Raw genomic sequence first — 22,325 nt, forward strand, 5'->3', positions numbered from 1 at the left:
AGAATCAGGTAAATCAGTGACCTCAGCTCAAGAACGTATGTGTAGACATAGGCCAGTGATAAATAATTGTCAAAGGTGTGGTGGGAATGGAGGAGAATCTCATAGATTAATGTGAAAGTGTTTATTACACCCAAACCAACATTAGTAAAAATCACATTCATAGACTAAAACATCCTTTTTAACCAAAGGTTTCAAGACGAAGTTTCATAGAAAATATTTTCAACTAAAGTTTGTTCTCTCTTTAAAAATGAGCAGATTTAAGAAATAGGTGTACTTACGCATGACATATTTAGTCAAAGCATAAAGTTTTAATTAGGAAGACTGTGAAAGAATTATCAGCTATGATTTTATATATGGAGAATAAGAGCATCTAGCTCTGCATTGAGAAGAAACAGCCAGTAGAGCCCTAATTCCATTAATTTGTGTTAGCCATTATATAACAGGGTTTCATTTTTAGTTTTAGTTTATTTTGGTGTGTTTTACTGTGTGGTGTGTACATGAATCTGTCTGTGTATGGCTCTTCACATGTATACGAACTCTTGCCTGTGTATGGATGCATGGGCATGTGTGTGAATATGCCTTCGGAGGATTGAGGATAATGTCCAACTAGCCAGACTGTGCACTGGATATCCAGTGGCAACCTCTTGAATGCTGGAATTACAAGTAGGATGCCATGCTTACATTGCATTAGCAGGGGTGTTTCAGTACGCTGGTCCTCCTTCTTGCCACAACAAGCTCTTTACCTGCAGAGGTGTTCCACTAGTCCCCAGTAACCTTGTATAACTTAAAACTGAAAAGGTCTTTTGAAAGAAGCAAATTACAATACACTTTAAATGTTCCAAATGATAACTTGATAGATTATCTTGCAGTATGTAAGTACTCTGACCATGAGAATTATCTAAAGACATGAAGAATGTTTATAAAAATATATGAAGTGATACAAATTCTATCTACTGTGCTTGTAGCACAACATACTAATTAGAGCCTCCATCAATTCACCTTTAGTTTAATTATACCTGGAATCTTCCAAATGACATTATTTTCAGCTTGGTTGATTTCCACTAACGTGTTAAGTTGTGTTTCAGGCACTGATCATTCTTTCTTAGCTATTCATCTATTTTGTGCTATCATGACACCTATTGAAAAATCTCATTGCAATAGTTGCACTGCATAGTTATTGTGGGCAGTCTCCATTGCTTCTGGAATACTACTTTAGAGGAGGATTGTTATTGTGTCTTTCATATTTGTAGCTCCAATACACAAAACAATGCCTAACACGGTTTTGAACATCTGGGAAATTAATCTACTGAATGAAGTCACATCTTGCCAGTACAGAGCTCTGCAAGCAGGTCCTGGGCTTCAGGTGAATAAGACCTCCCTTGCTGCTGCATTTCTGAGTGATTCCAGTGAACACAGGAAAAGCAACACATTGTCTCATCAGGTGATTCCTAGCAAAATGATTATGAAAACCTTATGCATAACAGAACACACAGTGCATTTATACCACTGTGATTTTTGTCATGGCCCAAAATACTAGGCAAAAATAAAATTCAGTGTATAAAAAACTACATTGTAAATCTTAACTTATTAATTTATTTTCTAGCTCTTTCAACTTTTGGCAATTTATAATCTGCACTTTTTGCATAAAGGTCAAATACATAATCCACGTGTCTATATGCTATGTCTTACTTCCATAAAGAAAGATAATAATAATTTTATAGGTTCTATTATATGGCAACTTGCTTATATTTAATCATCACATTTAAAAAATAAGGTTATTACTATCTCTAATGAACAGTCAACACATCTAAAATATACAAAGACTATACAATTAATAAATAGCAAGATCGGGTTTCAATCTAAGACTGTGAATGCCACAAGAAGTACATAAACACTCCATAGTCACAGATCTCTTGTTGGTCATTGAGTTTCCTTAATCGGACTTTGAAGCTTTCAGAATTTGTCTCATGCCATGGTTGGCTTTGGATCCACAAATTATTTCTTCAGTTCATATCTCTTTTTGGTGGCATTAGTCTTAGTGTAACATTCTAATATGCTCATTTCTCCATTAATTCTACCCCAAACTCACAATACTTAGTAAAATATTAGGTTCCCTCAAAGGAAATTCCACACAAGCAGATGAAGCAAGGAGCAATATTTCACATATATTGACCATTGAAAGATTTATTACAGGTAAGTATACCAACTTTCTTGTCTAAGAGTTTTTATAGTTAGTTTAGGGAAAATAAAACTATAAAATAATTGATAGATTATCTGAGGTCCTAGAAATTAAATGCCAACATTTACAATGAAAATTATGCTAGGGTTTCAAAAAAGTTTGAGGTTAAAAATTAAGACATTTTGAACCTGAACTTCTAAGCCTCTATGATTCACAAAAACTTTCACTCCATTTGGTTACTTTTTGTCAAAAATAAACCCTTTTTCTTCCTTCAATGCATGCAAATATCCTCATTTTGGTTCTCAGGGAAAATTTTCCACATTAGAGAGATATTCTTATTTGCTTCATAAACTATATTCCCAGAAAAAAATGGAATTCAAAGGACCTAGAAATAAGTGAGCTAACTAAAACTTAGTGCAGCAATTTGAGTTGGCCGCACATCAGACGTCCTTGATCCTGCTACAGTAAAAAGGGAATGTGCACAGTCCTTGGATAGGCTCCACGGTCCACAGCAGAGAAAGGCAGTTGAAACTGATCTTACTGTGGATATGCCAAGGAATGGGGATGTTTTAAGTACAGCATCTTTAGCACTGCACTCATGAGCATACATCTTCATAATCCATCAAAACCAAATGCAGCATTTTAAAGAGATATAGGATTCAGTAATTAAAAAATAACCATGTTTCCAAGTGTTTGTTTACTGTACCTATTCCAAATTAGGCCAGTGACAAGTAACTTAATGATTAACATTAGTTTGTAGACCATATTTATAGTTCCATTGCTCTGTAATTAGTCTTCTGCAGTTGTGAGCTAACACAGTCACACTCCTCAATCAAATTAAGTAAATAATAAACCCTCAAATACCATACAGTGTTCACCTATGTTTAACATGGCAAACTTCTTCCACAGAAGAGTTCATGCTAATATTCCCCATACTGAATATGCATTTAGGAGAATAGACAGCCAACACTCAATTCTGTCCAACACACCACCAGTTTGATATTTCAGTAACAAAGTTTAAAAGCCTATTTAAATATCAGTGGGAATTGTGGCTAACAATAAAAAGAGAGAGAGAGAGAATTTCTGCAGGTGAATATATTTTTCTCTCGTGATACTACATGACTTAGCATTTAACTTCAAAAAATAGATCAACATAAAATGAATACAATGTAGAAGTTTGACAGTCATCTACCAGTTCCTCCTAATATGCAAGTTAACATCACCTGGGATGTTTATACACAAGCACAAGAACATCTCTTAATGACCAGCCTTCTCATGCCATCTCATATTTGTATCAACTCCTTTCATTCAAGTGACAGATTCTCTTCTGATAAAATTATGACCCAGAGGTCATATTCTGGGAAATGATATTCTAACAGCTTCACATTTCATATAAATAGCAAATATTTGGTTATCTCATAATATAACGATATACAACAATTTTGTTTCCTCTGTGAAATCATAAGAGAGTCATACTGTGTATAGCTCTCCATAATCAACTCTTTCGTTTTTTGAGCTTACTTTACAGGTGGCCATCAAATGCTTCAAAGGTTCTCCCTGGATAATAAAAGAATTATAGTAGCATCAGATATTTAAGAAAACAGTCTTTTGAAAAACACTTTATTTCAGTTCATAAGAAAAATCCTGACAGAATGCTTTTACCAAAGTCAGTTGGGGATCAGAAAGTAAGGTTGGTGCTCTGGATACAGCCACCTACAAGAGCAGTTTTCTTCTGAGGAAGAACATGGGGAACATATCATATCCCCGGTGTAAGAAGAATCAGTGGAATTCAAACCCTGATTTTTCTTCTTCTACCCTTGTATCTTGTATCTAGTATCTCACACAGTTTAAGCCAGTTGTGTGCCAGAAAGCAACAGAGATCTTGACAGCAGTCCTTTTAGATGATACAGAGCAAGCTGACAACAAATGAAGAGGAGGTAGATCAGAGATGATGGGTAAATGCTGCTGGACACATGTAAATCCAAAGACTCTACCCATGTTGCACATGAAATTAGTAGTACTGTCCAGGAGGGTCAAACAATCCAGAAAAAGAAAATATAAAGTAGAAGGTGATTCTGAGTAATATAAACAACAACAACAACAACAAAAGGAAACTATTAAGAAACCTGAACAGCAACAAACTCTTAAGAGTAACACATCTAGGATCCTTAAACAGTATAGGTTCATGGTGTGGCATCTGGTATCATCAACCTAGATTCGTAATCTGTGTTCTCCAGAGACATGTACCTCATGCATTTAAAGTCTGCCATATACTGCTTTGGAGAAAATATTCCCAATGTAGAGTGAAAAAAAAAAAAAGACATTGAATGACAAGAGAATCTCAAATATAAGGCACAATAAATACGTAAATGAGTAGTCAGTAAAACTTCCATCTCTGAGACACCCTTATTTCTTGAATCAATCTTTTATTTTATTACCTGAAACATTGAGATGGATGTTCATCCATCCATGTGGAACAGTGTTGAGATAAAATTGCATCTGAAAATCAAAGGATAAATAAACTAGGCTGACATCTCAGATGCACATGGACCACAAAAATACCATGGCTGTTCTGAGTCTGCTGTATATACCAACAGTTAAGTTACTAACTTTTTGTTACTTTTGTTACATAAGATTGTTACTTTTAGTAATTGTCATCACAAAAAAATCTGTTGAACTCTGAGAATGACTGAAACATACAAATAAATAACTACAAAAATGAATAGAAAATTCACCTTCATCCTTTATTTACTTTTTCTCTTTAAACTGCAGGAGAGTGTTGTTTAATGTAAAGAAGATTACAACCATAAAAATAAATGTCACAATATATCATTCTAGTAACTCTCTATTCATACAATATTAATGTATATATACACGTGGTAATTTTTTTGTGAATTTCTCAAGATCATACAATGACGTGTTAATGTGTGCTATTTGTTTTGTGATAAATGATGTAATCATGTGACAGTTACATTTTTTTGCTTGTCACATAGAAAATAAGGAAGTTCCTAATACATAAGATAGCAAAAACTCTTCTTACCTCTTGGTTTATGTGTCACTGGGGTGATACAGAAATTTGTGTCCTGTGCTCCTCATTACAAGGACAATGTTCTAAGTGAATTTTGTATATAAGTAAATGAAGGTAATATCATTATAAGGGAAGCATACTCTGTAATTCTCTCAGAATGCATACTGCTTTAATGATCATTTCACACAGGTGCAGAGCAATCAAACATAGAACACACTCAATAGATTGGCAAAATGTATCTGTTTCCAAAATTACAAAATTTATTTGATGAAATGATCTTTCTTCTCTTGAGAATTTACTGGCATAAAGCAATATCCTGAAAGTTTTAGACATTCATCATCACAGCAATGATGCACAAGGAAGATGAATTTCCAGGGGGAAATAATATTTTCAAAACCAGTGGTTGCTGATAACAGGAATCTCTAGAAGGAAAGGAAGTTGCATGTTAATGTTTTAGTCTGTGCTGTTGCTCACTGGGAAGCTTTAAAGGCCAAAAAATATGCTTGCTTCTTCTTGGTTATCATAGGAATACAGATTCATTTTTCATCTGGTTACACAGCATACCTTCCTGATATGACTTATTGAATATAAATGCAAAGGGAGGGGACGCTCTTAGCTTTATTAAGAAAGTACAAAATACATTTAAAGACACTAAGATACAAAATACAAAGACCATGATAAACATGTTTTATTTTCTCTTTGTCTTTCTATAAAAATGTTCAATAGTATACAACCATTGCGACGACACTGGGTAGAGAACATAGGTAAGAAGACAGGGTAACATTTCCTGACCCTCACCAGGAGCATATAACAAAACATTCTCTCTTGAATTAATAGTGGTAACAGCTGATCAGAATTTGTTTAAATTAAAATTATAAATTTTGAAAATCTTTTAGATATAATCAGTCTCTCTTCTTTGGATGCAATAATTGCTGATGTTTTACTACAAAAAGGACCTCTGCAGTCTTCATGCCAAGTGTGAACAGAATTCTTCATTCTCATTTGGCAAAATTCAATTCTTCTTAACACAATGTAAACATTTGATATTAACGAGCATTACTATAACAATTTGGGCTTCAATGGAGAAATACTTTGTTCTGCTCGAAAGGGCACCTTGTAATTTGAGTGTATTTGATTTTTGTGTTGCTTTCATGTATAACAATTCCGTCAGTTATTGAAGTTCTTAAACCACTCCTTTCATAATGATTAATGTGATTTGGTCTGGTTCTTTTTTTGTTTGTTTGTTTTTGTTTTTTGGGGTTTTTTTTGCTATTTGTTTGTATGATCAAATGTTACCCTTCTAGAACCACTCTGTCCATTCTACCCTTAGTGATATAATTGCATTAGCAGATGTTTTCTAGTCACCATTTTCAGCCTTTGTTAATTAAGTAAAATATTATATGTACATCTGTGTTCCATAAATGTTCCTGTAGAATAAGTCTATGATGGCGAAGAAACTGTTTCAATTATTGTCTATTTATTCTTCATTACATTATTTTCACACATAATTAAACTTTTATAAAATACCTACTATAAAATAAACAGGCTTTATTAACATTCATAAGCAGTATCTGATAGTGAATAGAAAAAAATGATAAAATCTCATATTTACACTGTCTTTCTATTTCCCATGAGATTACCTCTGTGTGTCATTTGTCTTTTCAGTTCCTCTTACCATCTAGTGTGGATCTTTTCATCTACAGCTCCCCCATCAATATCATTTTTAAGACCCACCTGAGCCAATTCTCTTAGGCTCCATCTATCTAAAAAAAAGTCATTGCCTTCACTTCATTTTAGAGAATAATTTTACTTGATACAGAATTTGTTACTGATTGGTTTTCACTGTGGACATTTTATTCCAGTACATTCTACAGTCTGTTTACTCTTTCTAGAGAGAAGCTAATATTTGATCTTGGTGAGGTTCCTTTAGCTGTCCTCTTGTGGCTTTCAAAGTTTCTTAGCAGTCACTGGTTTCACTACAACATGTCAGTAAACAGACCTTTATAAATATATCCTTATTGGTATTCTGGGTGCTTAGTATTTTTTAAAATATTTGGTCAGAATTTCATCAACCAGGGGTGGGATTTGTTCTCAACTCCACTTCTTTTTTTATTTTGCTTCTATTGCTACTAAAATTCTGAAGCTCTCGTTTTGGGGATTTGTGTCCTCTCCATGGAGTGCTCTGAGGCCCCAGGGATCTGTTAGTTTTCAATGCTCTATTAGATGGTCATAGCTGCTTTTTGACATAGATCATGTTTTAGCTTTGCAACTAAGTGCTTTAGGTACTGACTCTGGATTCTAGCCTTCCTCCAGGATACTGCAGGATTTCATGGTTTATTCTCTTTTGTGGTACAATTAATTTTGCAGTGTATTATTGACACTGTGTTCCCACTGAAGACTCTATTCCATGTGGGCTTTGGTTTTTCTTTTCTTTAGGCTTCCAAATGTCTTCTCTGTGTCAGTATTGATTAGTTGGCAACTACTGACTAATCAGAACTTGTCTTTAAACTCACCAATGCAATCAGTTTTCCACACAGAGTGAAGATATGGTCAGAAATCAATGTGTTCAGCCTGTTTTTCTGTGAGGTTTGTACTTTTGTCAAGTAAATGATGGAATTAATTGTCTATTGTTCACATCCCCAATATATTGAGTATACATATTTATTGAGGTACATTTACTATTTTTCTTTATTAAGTGCCATATCATATCAATATTTGAAGCAGTTTCTTTTTAAAACAATATTTCTTTCTCCTCCTGATTGTCTTCGGATTGTGACTTTGTATGATATTAATCAGTGATATACCCTATGAAAAAGGCAAGTTTCATTGTGCCATTTTCATTCTTTTTGGTTTTGATTTCATTTCCAGTGCTGTGATGAAATACCGTGACAAAAAGCAGCTTCGGCGAGAAAGGATTTCTTTGCACTCACAGTTCTGGGCTATATTCTGGGAACCCAAGTTGGCAAGAACTGACAGCATCACCTCGTATCCACCCCAGGAACAGAGAGAACTGGATATGTAGAGCTTCTCTGCTCTACTACAGTCCAGAGCCTAAACCCCCTCTCTCAGGCAAGGTCTTCTTATATCAGTTTAGGCAGTCAAGGCAATCTTATGCAAACATTCCCACAGGTCATGTGATTATGCAATCCCACCTTGAGACTCTTTCCCAGCTGAACCTTCTGTGAAATTGACAATTTTAATGAGGTATCCCTTTGTGTGGGGTGACTCAGCCCTAACAGGCTTGAGGGCCAGCAGGCCCAAACCAGTATTAAGATACTTCCTGAGAGCCAACCTGGGTCTGCCTAAGGGGCTTAGCTAAAGCAGCTGAGACATGAACTGAGATGATCTTGACCAATGAGAGGCAGCACGTCACACCAGCAGATGCATATTCATCAGACCTTCCCCCAGGGTGGGGTGGAGGGTGTGTAAGGCTTGCCTCTTCCTGAATAAACTGAGCTTGTTATTTTGATATCCTCCTAGAGACTGTGTCATTGACTTTGTGCCTACTCACTCTCTCCCAGAAAGGGAACAGCACAGGAACCTGCAATCCCTTTGCTCATATTTGCTCACATTATCCTCTCATCCATTTCCCCCTTATTTCCCTTTATGGCTCAAGTTGTTTTAGTTCTGTTTTCATGTCATTATCATTTGTGCACGTGTGAGTTTGTAAATTCTAGCCTCCCATTCGACAGAAAACGTGGTATTCTGAGTTGAGATTATTTAACACGAAGAGGTCATGTTCCTTCAATTTCTTGTGGCTGTCATAATTTCACTTTTACTTACAGCCAAATAAAACTTCACTCGGCATATATGTCACAGTTTCTTGTTTATTTATCTCTTGGTGGACTTTGTAGATTTCATAAGCTAGATTGTGTGAACAACGGCATAAGAAACATGGATGCTCAGCTCTGACTAAGATCCCTTCAGGTCGACAACTGTTTGAAGGTGTCATGTGCACACTTTGCACAGAGTCCTTAAGAACATTACAAAATTGTTTCCTAAAATTTGCTCTATTACTTCCTCTATTCTTGCATCTGTGTTCTCAGACAATATTGTCTTCTTTTTTGATTGATTGTTTTAAAAGCTAAAAACGTAGATATCATTGTAACTTTCCATAAGTACGCAGGTAATATTTTTCTTCTCATTTTCCTGTGTTGTTATATGGATCCATCTGTACTTACATAAGTAAAAAAGACCAAGTCGATCTCTATAATCTTTTGCTCAATTTGAAGAGACTAAAATTTTATTTAGAAAATATTCATTTAGACAAAATAATCAGAAAGTGTTAAGATTTAATTTTATTCATTTTTTATGTTTGTGTGTGTGCACATGTGTTTGTGTGTGTGTGTGTGTGTGTGTGTGTGTGTGTGTGTGTGTCTGTATGAATGTATACCACTTGTGTATGTACTCTTGGAGGCCAGAAGTGGGTATCAGACCCACTCAAGCTAGTGTTACAAATGGTTGAAAGCACCCAGACTTGGATTTTGGAAAGTGAACCCAAGTATTCTACAAGAGGAGCCAGTGTTCTTACCCATGAGTGACCTCTCCAGCCCCAGAATGCCCACTTTTCTTTCAGCTATTGTATTCCATCGCTAAAAGCTGAAATGTAAATTAGTATTCTTTCTTGACAATATTTTTTTTATCACTTTCATATGAATATTTATTATTTCTTTAGTGTCGCTTCACATGTTTACCCCTTTGAATCAATAATTTAAACAAAACTTAGAAATCTCATATGAGGCATTTTTATATACAGCCACATCCCCAGATGGCCACTATTTCTTTAAGATTTGATGTGCACTCTACAGGGCCTTTCTCTGACTGCTGATTGAAAGGCAATCTTCTGGACCCGGTTATTGCTGCTGTCTATGCAATGACAGCTCAGTAAAGACGTTCTGACTGAGCTGGACAAACTCTGTTCAACACTGTGCACCTGTCTGCTCTGTTCTCCTCACTTTCCATTTCCTTTTGAATGTCTTTATTTCTGCTTTTGACTCTTCATGGAATATGGGGGGGGGGGTGTTTAGTTGTTGCTTTTGTTCTGTCAAACTTGCTTGGAAGCCGCTGTGCAGAGGAGGCAAGATCATATTAATGAGCCGAATTAGCTAAGAATTAGCTAACTTTTATCAACTTGCATTCACTCTGTGACATGTGGAAAACATGGGAATGCTAATGCTAATTAGGGTCATCAGTGGAACAGAGGAGATGTTCAAGAAATGCCAATATTCATAGAGAATTAAGATAAAAATATATTTGAGGACAGAGGAGTTAGTTCAAAGGATAAAGAGGTTGTTCCACAAGCATGTTTAGATTCTAGAACCCCTGTAGAATTCAACTACATGGTTGTTGTCATGTTGACTACAGCCCCAGTACCCCAGAGGTAGATACAGGAAATCAGCTGGGAAAGCTGATTAGCCAGACCAGCAAGAATCACTGAACTGTAGGGCCATATCTCTTGTCGAAATCAATGGTAATGGAGGAAGACACTCAGTATCCATTTCCCACCTCTACACGAGTAGGTGTGCATACACACAAGTACCCAAACACATGGAATGAAAATACATTCACACAAGCACACCACACAAATATGTATGTTATGATACCTGTTGCACTCATGACATGAAAATTATGAGTTCATAGTCTGGATTTTCTGAGTCCGTGTCTTGATTAGCTTAGCATATTTGTCCATAATTTTTCAAGCTTATTTATAAAATTTCATTCTTAGTCTTTGCTCTCTTTCTTTCTATTTAGATAAAAAAACATTTAGAACTAATGACATCTTTCCTAATTCTGCCCCAAACCTCTAGGTTATCTATAATACAGTACCTTTCCTTCTGTGTTGGTAAATATTAGTTGAATAAAATTTTTCTTGTCATTGAAGTTAAACTTCCCTAAACTATATTTTTCTTTTTTGTATATTAGGTATATGTGATATTTTTAGTAAGAAACATTTCTACTGATTTATATAGATTTTTTTATTTTAGGATAGCTCAGAGGAAATGGTTTATTTTTTATGTAAATGAGGGAACAAAGTCAGCTGTAGCACGAATCTTAGATTATTGAATCTACTTTTAGTCATCTTTAAATTCTTTATTCTGGAAACTAAACTTTAATGCTGGGAAAATTCCAAGGAGAAGGAGGAGGTTGATGATGGCAGGTAGAGGAGAAATGTGAAAACAACTTAATTTAGAGATAAAGAGGGAAGGAAAGGTGGATTTTCTATATCAGGAAAAAGAATTTTCCCCATAAAGTGTGTCTCTAATTCTGCATGTAAATGAGATTTACTGTTTACCACCAATATAAGTTCTATATTCAAAAGCAATACTAAATAAGATGCAAATAAGGAGATGAACTGATCAATGACAAATATTGCTTTGTATAATTTGATAATAGGTCTCTGTTATTTGTTGTAGGACAAAAATGTGATCTCATTTAAACAGCAGTACATACTAATTCAGTAAAATTCCAAAGAATAAAACGTATTTACTCTTATTAGGAATATATAATAAAGATTTCTCTGTGTTCACTTTCCAATAAGATTGATTTATTTTACTCTCTACTTGTAAAATATTCTAAGGACTATAAATATACTAGTTAATAATATAAGGTTTTATCTTGAATTAAAAACTTTAAACAGAGTTTTACTTTTAAAATGCAATACACAAATAGCCTTTTAAAAATGTAAAAGGTTTTAAGCATCATCTTAAACAATCATGTACTTAAATGTTTTTCTTTAATTTCTCAGTTAATGCCATTCCTAACATTCCTGAAAACAGAAAATTTAAATTAGAAACTATTGGTTAATACAATCCAACTTTCAATGTAAACATTTTTGCTTTTTTGTAACATATTGTATTTGTCCTTTTTCTTTTGAGGCCCAACCAGGAGATTGAGAATTGAGCAATTTAATGGAACAAGAGTAAGAACATCATTAAGTCAGTGGCAAAGAGACCATTTGAAACTACTTACAACTGTCCCACAGATATGTCCGCCACCATGAAAGCAACTCAGCAGGCAATAAATACTTCTTTCTTCTGTTTTCTGTTGACAGCAGGACTTAGTAATGTTGCCTTATGACAATTGCCTATGTGTGAGAGATTTACCAGCTCTGCAGATAGAATGTAGGTCTCGACAGCCACTGTGGTAACTGCTTTTATTGAGCCAACTTTGAAAGGAAAATAGTTCATACAAATACAAGTATTTCACACATCAAATTGGTGAGTAGAATAGGAAAAGAGTCATATTAAATACAACAAACATATGTAGCTATTAGATAATTTATAATCACATAAATATCACCTGTACACAAAATAATCGCTATAGAACTAAAACATTAATTTAAGCTTACAATTATATTAATAGACAAAAAAAGACACCTCATTTTCCCTGCCAACAATAAGCATTATTTCACAGTTGACATCTCTAAGCAACTTCGTCCTGTAGGTCAAAGATGTTAAAATATGAAGTATTGTACTTAACAAATTTCTTACTGTAGTCAATGAACATAGCTTTGAACTTGTATTAACATTGATTAACTTTGACAAATAGCAATTGTCATGAGCATCACTGTGATTGGTAAGGTTATACTATTAATGTCGACAAGAAGCTGCACACATACTCTTTTGCAATCTACGGTTCTTTAATGGCTTCATTTTTTTAAAAAATGCCACACTCATTTTCAAATCATGTGTAAGTTAAGGGTAACAACTGAAGGCGTACTCATACGAGCATTTTCTATGTCTGCTGGAAAATTCACCTACTTTAATATAAGTACACATTGGAAGGAAACTACCACCAATAAAGTTCTCAACTCCACAGTTTCTCTTAGAGGAATATGGCTGGTTATCATTTACTTCTCCACTCCATAGAAAATTGACTTAGACAGGGAAGTTAAGTGCTTAAAGAAGGAAAGTATTGAATAATTACAAGTTTAATTAGTAAAATATGTAAATATAAATCTTTCATATTCTAAAATTGTCAGCTCTCAACTAACTTAATTTCTTGATTGGGCTTAGAAATTAATTAGGCTGTAGTATTCCTTAGCAAGCTTCATTTGCACATTGAGCTGCATTATGATGTATTTGGTGTTAAATATTATTTATGAGAGGAATAATATTTCCACAAGGATATATAAATGATGGATGTGTTAATATCTATGGTAGTGAAGAATTAACTTCATACTTTTAAATATAAAATTCTGGGATACCCTGAGTCTAAGTGTAGAACTATCCATTAAAATGTAATGATCAGAAGAAAGGCTACTCCTTTCCCCTTATGTGTCCTATTGCACTTCTTGTAAATTTCCTTTAATGTTATTTTTTTATAATTATGCAACAATAGGAACTGAATGCCAAATACCTAAAATATTAATTTGAGGCTTATCCAAAAATTTGATATACAATGGTTTACTAATTTAAAAATAATTCAAAAATTGAGGGCAAGTAAGAACTATAGACATATATAACGACAAATAGATAACTTTTGGGTGTATACATATTCACTCACATACATGTACACACACAAGCATATAAATATGTATATATACTTACGATGGGATGTGACCTCTATTATTCTTTATTTGGTAGTTATAAATCAAGTTAATAAACTGTGAGTGCAGGGCTCATCACCAACTTTATTTTGTTATCATTAGCTTTCTATTTTACTTCCCTCCCCCTAGCTTTTATCTTGATGTACATAGATCTTGAATCACATTCGAACCCTTCTCTTATATGTCACATAGTGATTGGCCATCAGACACTCTTGGACAACATACAGAAGTAAAGTGTCATCACAGGGATTTCAGCCTATCTGGTGTATACTGAGAGAAAATACAGCCATATATATTGAACATAAAACATACAGGAAGACTAAATGTTTCAGGGAAGAATGAAGATCTAATACACCCCGAGTCAGGGAAGACCATAGTAATAACATCACTGATTATCATACACATCTTTTCTCTCTAGTCAAGTAATGTAGGTGCAGCATTCTAGAAAACTAGCTACTTTAGAAAATACTATTCCAGTTTATCCAAACATTAGCTAAAAACAAAAGTAAATAAGGAAAGACACTGTACAGTAGCCTCAATCTGGTGTAAAAAGTAGGGAATTCTCACAAAAGGGGGGTGCTGTTTGTGTTTTCGGGGGGTTGTTTTCTTTTTTTTTTTCTGAAAAGAAATTACAGTGAGTAGAGTGGAGGGAGCAGGCTGTGCTAAGGAAGATGACACTGAGGTCCTCATGAAGTGAAGCGCCCACCTTAGGAAAGGACTCTTATTTAGAAGATGAGCCAAGTTGAGATTACCACCAAGGAAAGCTGGTTCCTCTTCCATTGATGGTGGCTAAAGAAGACTTTAGCAATGCTTATTACAAGTCTACAGTATGAAGAAGTGGCACTGTTTGTAGGGAAACATCTCTGTCTCTATGCTGTTGTCATTGGGGCTAAGAAGGTTGTTGTTCAGAAGATCCTCAAAAGATTTCCCTAATATTTTCTTTGACAGAACTGAACAGCCCTAGCCAAAGTTTTGGAGCTATTTCTCCATTGGCAAAGATGGTCCTGGTTAGATAAATATGTCTTTAACTAGGTAAATGAACTAGAGAGGACTTGAAAAGTTTGTATTACAGCTTTTAGTGTGTAACTGCAGAATGTTGACAATAGGCTGTGTTACAGTAATTTTCTATCTTATCCACTATTTTTTTATTAAATCAACTGTGATCCACTATAAAATTTGTAAATTTGACAACATACTCTGAAATAGAATGATTACCACCAAAAAGGCAGGAACCTCTCTGGAACTCTATCACTCATTCAGTTATGGTTTCTTGTCACTCTGTCTAGACTCATGGGTACTTTAGTATCACAGGGAGACTTAATTTCTATTTGACAGGTTCAAGTAGATACGCATTCTTCCAAAGAATAAAGTCTCACTGCAATGGGGCACATATCTTAGGATGCTTAGTCATGTTGTGGTATTATTATGTTTGGCCATGAATTTCTCACTTCTCCCTCTTGCTAGTATTAGTGCATTGTTCCATATATCCAATGTGTCAAATAATATACTATTTCTCTTAGTTAATCAAGGTCCATTTTTTTCTATAGGAACATCAGAGCAGCATTATTTGTTATTTGTTTTGTTTTTGTTAATATACTCTGACTGTGATTTCCCCTTTCTACACTCCTCCCATTTCCTCCCCATCTTTACTCCCATCAGGATCCACCCCATTTCTGTCTTTCAGCAAAAAGCAAACAGGATTCTAAGGGAAAGTAAAAATAAAATAAGACAAAATAAAAACTAACACATTGGAGTAGTACAAAACAAACAGAAAGAAAGAGAGAGAGGGAGAGAGAGAGAGAGAGAGAGAGAGAGAGAGAGAGAGAGGAAGAGAGAGGAAGGAAGGAAGGAAAGAAGGAAGGAAGGAAGGAAGAAAGAAAGAAAGAAAGAAAGAAAGAAAGAAAGAAAGAAAGAAAGAAAGAAAGGAGCCAAAGTAAAGGCACAAGAAATAGATATAGATGTATAGATGTTAAAATATACTTTTTTCACACTCAGAAATCCCATAAAAATATTAAACTGGAAGTCATAGTATAAATGCAAAAGACCTGTAAAGTAAAAAAAAAAAAGGAAAAATAAAAATAGAAACTGTAACATGAAATAAAAATAAAAACACAAATAAAAAATGATAAAATATTTTTAAAAAGCCCTGATACAACATTATGAGACAAGGAACCTCCAAAGATGCAGTTGAATTCCTTTTCTTTTGGCTATCTACTACTGGACATGGCTCCTGCCTAAAGCTTAATTTGCTTCCCCAGTGATAATCCCTTGGAAAAGTTAAATATTCATTTGTAAGTAGTTATTAATTGAAGATAGCTTCTAGTTTAGGATGGGGTCATGTGTCTACTTCTCCTTTCTGCTCAAGGAGCCCATCTGGTGCAGACCCATGTAGGCATGGTGAGTGCCACCTCAGCCTCTGTGAGATCATATGTGCATCACTTCTGTCGTTTCCTGGGTGTCTTTCATCCCCTTTGGTTCTTATATTCTTTTAGCTTCCTCTTTTTCCAGGTTCCCTAAGTCCTGAGAAGGAGCAGTTAATGGAGAGGTCCTGTTTATGACTGAGTGTTCCAAGGTCTCTGCATGTTGTTTGCCTGTAGGTCGCTCTATTTTTTCCCATCTGCTGCAGGAGGAAGCTTCTCTTATAATGGTTGGGCAAGACACTGATCATTGGTACAGTAGATGTCATTAGGCATCATTTTATTGCTAATCTTGTTATTATCCTAGGTCTCTGTGATATCTTGACTCTGGTTTTGATCTTAAGAGTGGGCCTTAAGTCAAATCAGATATTGGTTGGTTATTCCCACAAGATTTGTCCCACCATTGCCCTAACATATTTTGCAGGGAGGACACCAATGTAGATCAAAGGGTTTTTAACTTGATGGCTATTTATGTTTCTGTTTGAGAACATGTAGATTACATTTCTGTACCAAAAGCACTAGAACATAGAGCTGCTCTATGTTGTTGCCAGCTGGATTTCTCCATGTTCAAAGAGTTGTGTAGGTATTGTCTTCAGAAATAGAGTCTAGGCATCAGTTTATGGAGGGCAATCTATAATATTGGCAACAACCTGGGCTGCTTGGATGTTTTCATAAGACCCTTTTGGTCAACTACTCAATTAAATTTTATCCAGGTAGTTCAATGGTGAAGAGATATCCACTTGAGTCTTACCCCCCCCCTTACTTAGCAAAATTATTTATATTACCTTCATATGTGTAGGTATTTTATGGAGCTTCTTCTGTGTTAAGTTTCCATGCTACCTCTATAATGAACCTTAATTTAGGCGTCTCTCCTATGTTTTCTCCCTCATTCTTCTTCACTTCCTCCTACCCACTTGAACTTCTCATTCCAGTCCTCCATCCATCCAGAACAAAAAACTGTTTCTCTTTCCTAGAGATTTCTATCTATCTCTAACCCCCCTAGTCCGTGAAACTGTACCTACCCTCTGTAATTCTATAGACAGCAGCTTTATTATCATTGACTTAAGAGCTAATGTGCACATATAAGCAAACATATACTGTATTTGTCATTTTTTTTGTCTGGAATACTTTACTCATGATCACCTTTTTTCCCCAAGTCCATTCATTTTTCTGCAAATTTAATGGTTCCATTTGTTTTAATGAGTAATAGTCCCTCCTATGAATTTCTCTATCCACTCTTCTGTTGAGGGGCATCTAGGTGGTTTCCAATTGCTAGCTATTATGAACAGAGCAGCAAAAAACTTGGTTGAACAAATGTCTTTGTGGTACGTTGAAACATTATTGTGGTATGTTCCCAAGAGTGGTATAGCTGGATCTTGATTTAGATAGATTCTCATCTTCCCGAGGAATCTTCACACCGATTTACATAGTTGCTGCACAAGATTGTAGTCCCACCAGCAATGAATGAGTGCTCCCCTTACTCCATATCCTTGCCAACATAAGTTGTGAATTTGGATAAAGTCTTATCTATCTTATTGATATTCTTAAGGAACTGACTCTTAGTTTCATTGATTCTTGGAATTGTTTTTTATTGTTGTTGTTTCTATTTTGTTATTTTCTGCCCTGAGATTGATTATTTCTTGCCATTTATTCCTTTAGGTATGATTTATTTTTGTTCTAGAGATTTCAGGTATACTCTTAAGTTCTCTCCAATTTTTCTTATGTAGGCACTTAGTGGTATGAACTTGTCTATTAGAAGAGCCTTCATTGTTTTCCATAAGTTTGGGTATGTTATGTATTCATTTTAATTGAATTCTAGTAAGTCTTTCATTTCTTTTGTAAATTCTATCTTGATCAATAATCCAGTTAGTAGTAAGTTGTTCAGTTTCCATGAGTTTGTAAGCTTTTTCTGCTTCTGTTATTGACATCCCAGTTTAATCTGTAATGTTCAGATAGGAGGCAGATGTCATTTCAATTCTCTTGTATCTGTTGATACTTCCTTTGTGTCTGAGTATATGGTCAGTTTTATAAACATTTCTATATGTTGCTGAGAAGAAGATATATTTTTTTCTGTTTGGCTGAAATATTCTGCAAATATCACTTAGACCTATTTGATTTATAATGTCAGTTAACATCAACATTTCTGTTTAGTTTTTGTTTGGGTAACCAGGCCATTGGTGAGAGTGGGGGATTTAAGTCTTCCACTGTGAATGTGTGAGGTCATTATGTGATGTAAGCTATAGTAGTGTTTCTCTTATAAACTTTGGTACCCTCATGTTTGCTGAATAGAGGTTAACATTTACAATGTTCTGTTGAATTTTTTACTTGTTGAGTATATAGCATCCTTACTTACTTTTTCTGATCAGTGTTGGATTGAATTCTATTTTGTCAGGTATTTTAAAATAGCTACACTATTTCTGCATAGGTACATTTCCTTGGAATATATTTTCCATCCTTTTAACCCTGAATTAATGTCTACCCTTGATGTTAAGGTGTGTTTCTGGATGGAGCAGAAGGATGCACCCTGTTTCAAGTCCATTTTATTAGTATGGCTTTTTATTAGGAAACTGGAGCCACTGGTGTTGAAAAATATCAATGAGCAATATGTGTTGATTCTTGTTATATTGTTGTGGTGGTGGTAGCTGTGTGTGTGTGTGTGTGTGTGTGTGTGTGTGTGTGTGTGTGTGTGTGTGTTTCCCTCTTTTGATTTGCTGCTCTGGGATTATTTGTTCTTTGTTTTCTTGGGAATTGTTACTCTCTTTAGGCTGGACTTTTCCTTCTAGTGCTTGTTTTTAGGACTGGATTTGTACATATTGCTTATTTTAGTTTTATTGTGGAGTGTCTTTTTTTCTCCATGTATTGTGATTGAAAGATTTTTCTGGGTATAGTAGTCTAGGCTGGCATCTGTGGTCTCTTAGAGTTTTATAGATCATCTGTCTAGATCCTTCTGCTTTTAGAGTCGCCACTAAGAAATCAAGTATTATTCTAATACATCTATATGTATATGTAACATGATCCATTTCCCTTGCAGCTTTTAGTACTCTTTCTTTATTCTGTATGTTTAGTGTTTATCTCTGCAGAAGAACATTTCTTTTCTGATTCATTTCATTTGATACACTGTGTACATTTTTTTTTTTAGCGTGTTTTACAGTGATTATATATTTTCCTTTTTTCTTTTTTTTTTTTAATTTATTTTAATTTATTTTGCAATACAATTCAGTTCTACATATCGGTCACGGATTCCCTTGTTCTCCCCCCTCCCGTCCCCCTCACCTTCCCCCCAACGCCCCCCCCCCCCCATTCTCATCTCCTCCAGGGCAAAGCCTTCCCCACAGACTGAGGTCAACCTGGTAGACTCAGTCCAGGTAGGTCTAGTCCCCTCCTCCCAGGCCGAGCCAAACAATCCTGCATAGGCCCCAGGTTTCAAACAGCCAACTCATGCAATGAGCACAAGATCTGGTCCCACTGCCTGGATGCCTCCCAAACAGATCAAGCCAATCAACTGTCTCACCCATTCGGAGGGCCTGATCCAGTGGGGACCCCTCAGCCATTGGTTCATAGTTCATGTGTTTCCATTCATTTGGCTATTTGTCCCTGTGCTTTATCCAACCTTGGTCTCAACAATTCTCGCTCATATAAACCCTCCTCATTCTCGTTAATTGGACTCCCAGAGATCCACCCAGGGCCTAGTCATGGATCTCTGCATCCAGATCCCTCAGTAGTTGGATGAGGTTTCTAGCACAACAATTAGGGTGTTTGGCCATCCCATCACCAGGGAGGCTACCCGGAAAACAGGACCCCAAGAAAGACACAGGGATCGCCCAATGACAGAGAAATGGAATGAGATCTACATGAACAGCCTGGACATGAGTGGGGGTAATGAAAGGCGAGGGTCGAGGGAAAGAGAGCTTGGGGGAGCGGGAGATCCCAGCTGGATCAACAACAGAGAGGGAGAACAAGGAATAGGAGACCATGGTAAATGAAGACCACATGAGAACAGGAAGAAGCAAAGTGCTAGAGAGGCCCACAGAAATCCACAAAGATACCCACACTGTGTACATTTTGTACCTTGATAGGCATCTCCTTCTTAAGTTAAGAAAGTATTCTTCTATGATTTTGTTGAAAATATTTTCTGGTTTTGACCTGAGTTTCTTCTCTTTTCTCTATTTCTATTATTCTCAGATTTTTGTCTTTCTGTATTGCTCCAGATTTCTTGGATGTTTTCTGCTACAATATTTTTTATATTTACCATGTTCTTTAGCCAAGGTGTTCATTTGTTTATATTGTAATTTCAATGTCTGTGATTCCCTCTTCCACCTCTTGTATTCTGTTGATGAGGCTTTTTGTTCAAGTTCCTAAATTTTAATTTCCAGAATTTGCTAAGTTTGTGGGGTTTTTTAATTGATTTTTTTCTACCTTTAGGCCTCAAAATGTTTTATTCATTTCTTTTCACTGTTTGTTTATGTTTTCATAGATTCATTTAGGGGATTTATTCATTTCCTCTTTGAGGACCACTATCACATTCTTAAAGGATATTTTATGCTTTAGCTACATTGTAATTCTTCAGACATACTGTGGCAGGTTTGTTTCCTGGGTTATTGTGGAGACATATATTACTGAGTTGGTTTTTGTTCATGTGTTTTGTTTTGCTTTTCTGGCATCTAGGAATCTCTGTTAGGAATGATTTTAATTCTAGTTTCTGATAACTGATTTTGCCTTTCTTGGTAAATGTTTTGGTCCTTGGTTTCTATTGCCTTTTCTGGTTCTTTGGAGAGTGTGGCAGCTTTGTGTTACCTGGTATGGAATTCTTCTGAGATCCTGCTAGGTATGGCCAATGAGGGTTCCAAAAAAATGTGTTTCTAAGTATTGGGAGCTGATGCTTAGGAATGGAGTTGTTTGGGGCTGGGGGGATGAGGAGATGTACAGGAGGGAGGAAAGCATGGTGTTCCACTGGATCTGCTTAGTCCTCTAGGGATAGAGGAGAGGTCAGGAGAGGCCCCAACAGATAGCTGTAGAGCTGGGGATGACTGGGGGATTGGATTTGGAAGACAGGATGGAGAGTAAAGATCTGAAGCTAGCCTACTTGCTGGCCTACATGTTTCTCTGTCAGGGTTGCTGGTAGTTTACCAGGGAATGCCTACTGAGGTTGGGGACTAGGGTAACAGTGAGTGTGGAGAGGGCTGAAGGAGAAGATTTGTGTGATCGCCTTGCTGAGTATAGGGGCAGAGAGGAGCAGGAGGCCACAGAAAGTAGTCTACTATGGAGATGAGGGTGAGAGTGGGAGATTGGATTCAGAGGAGAGGAGAGAGAGGTGAAGATTTGCAGTTAGGCTACCTGCTTCCCTGGTCAGAGGGTAGATACTTATAAATTTAGATTTTTTTGATATTAATTATAAATATACTTTTTATTTTTGTTTCTTACATGCTGTGGGATGTTCTATATGCTGTGAATATGTGTTCCTCTGATTGGTTCATAAATAAAATGCTGATTGGTCAATAGCCAGGCAGGAAGTATAGGCAGGATAAGCAGACAAGGAGAATTCTGGGAAGAGGAAGGCTGAGTCAGGAGATGCCAGCCCGCTGTCCAAGGAGCAGCATGTAATGGCACACAGGTAAAGACATGGTGCACGTGGTGACATATAGATCAACAGAAATAGGCTGAGTTTAACTGTAAGAGCTAGTCAGTGGTATGCCTGAGCTAACAGCCGGGGAGTTCTTTGTGTATTTACTTGGGGGATGCAAGTGGAAGAGCTTTGTCCCAACCACCGGCCAGCTGGGACTAAGGAAAACTTCCAACTACACTTACATTTTAAAGAAAATCTTGTAAAATATCATATAGATTCATCATATTTTATAGATACAATAATATGGCTACTAGATAAGGTGTTTTCATTAAGAGAATAGGGAGGGATGCAGTCTTATCCTACTATTGGAATTTTTTTTAAGAATATTCTCAATTTCTTTCTTGTAAAAAATTAATAGTTCATATCAGCCCCATTTCAGGTGTTTGTTTTTTTTTCCATAATTGCATTACTGCTTTCACATGTACTTGTATGTGTGCATGTGTTTGTGTGTGTGTGTATATGTCCATTAAGCATTTCAGATTGCACTGTGGCTATTCTTTCAAATTAATATTGAATTATATTGTAATTTT

The sequence above is a fragment of the Peromyscus californicus genome, unplaced genomic scaffold, assembly GCF_007827085.1.
Source record: "Peromyscus californicus insignis strain IS unplaced genomic scaffold, ASM782708v3 Scaffold_22__1_contigs__length_63687245, whole genome shotgun sequence".
Classification (NCBI taxonomy): domain Eukaryota; kingdom Metazoa; phylum Chordata; class Mammalia; order Rodentia; family Cricetidae; genus Peromyscus; species Peromyscus californicus.